This window comes from Antrostomus carolinensis, unplaced genomic scaffold (assembly GCF_000700745.2).
Source record: "Antrostomus carolinensis isolate BGI_N321 unplaced genomic scaffold, ASM70074v2 scaffold31292, whole genome shotgun sequence".
NCBI lineage: Eukaryota > Metazoa > Chordata > Aves > Caprimulgiformes > Caprimulgidae > Antrostomus > Antrostomus carolinensis.
The window spans coordinates 36-1,081 of record NW_010299421.1 but is presented as its reverse complement, the minus strand read 5'-3'; positions in this window follow the sequence as shown (position 1 = coordinate 1,081).

Genomic DNA, 1,046 nt, shown 5'->3' with positions numbered 1-1,046 from the left:
GAGGCCCCCGCGGCGCCTCCCCCCCTGCCAGCCAGCCCCGGCGGCTGCTCTGAAAGAAAACTTCTCTTTTTTTACTATTTTTGTGACTCTCCCACCCGATGCTGGTCATACATCGCTTAAAGAAACCAAAAATAAAGTACAGATTTTCCTGTGTAAAGGGTTTGGGGTTTTTTTTCCCCACTTTTTTTCTGAAAATAGTTCACTGTGAGCACGTGGGTGATCACAGGACATCCCAGCTGCTGTGCTGAGTCTCTTCCAGCCTCTGGTGAGCGAGTCTGGGAAGCACTGGTGTCCCCAGCACTCCCTGGACCGCTGTGGGTCAGAGCACCTCCTGCTCCAGCAGCCCTACGGCTGCCAGAGGTGACAGTGTGGGGACTGACCTTCTGACACAGTGACTGGGTTGGACAGCAGCCTGAGGGGAAGTGTTTTCTCCACCGTGGTAACCAGATTGTGCAAGACAATCTCCATCGGAGACAGCAGGAAAAGCTTTGTGCCTTCAGGCTGCATCTGCTGCTGGAGCTCCTCAACCTCCAGCCAAACTCCACACCACAAGGACAGGGAAGCAGCAGAGGAAGTCACCACACCACCAGAGCTCACCTCAGCAGCAGCCTGCACACTCCTGTTCATTCACACACACCACAATGACAGAGCTGTTCTGATAATTTATATTTTAATCAGCCAAATATACAAGTTCTGTTGTTGTTTTTAAACTTTTATCAAGTTTGTTTGGTTTTTTTCCATCTGGTCTGATCCAATTAACGTTGGGTTGGTTTGTTTGTTTGTTTGTTTCCTTTAAACAAAGGATGATGTGGTTAAAAACTGGCACTATCCCTAATAAGGAGAAGAAAAAAAAGACAACCAAAAAAATGAAGAGGATGGAAAAGGGGAGACTGGCTGCAAGAAAGGAGGGATGAACCTGGGAAGGAACAACATTCCAGATGTCCATGAAGTCAGGCTCCTGGATTACACTGCAACACCCTGCAGCAAAATTTGATGGGCCACTTGCCCAAAAGGATTCCTCGGATACATGATCCTTTGGGCTTTCA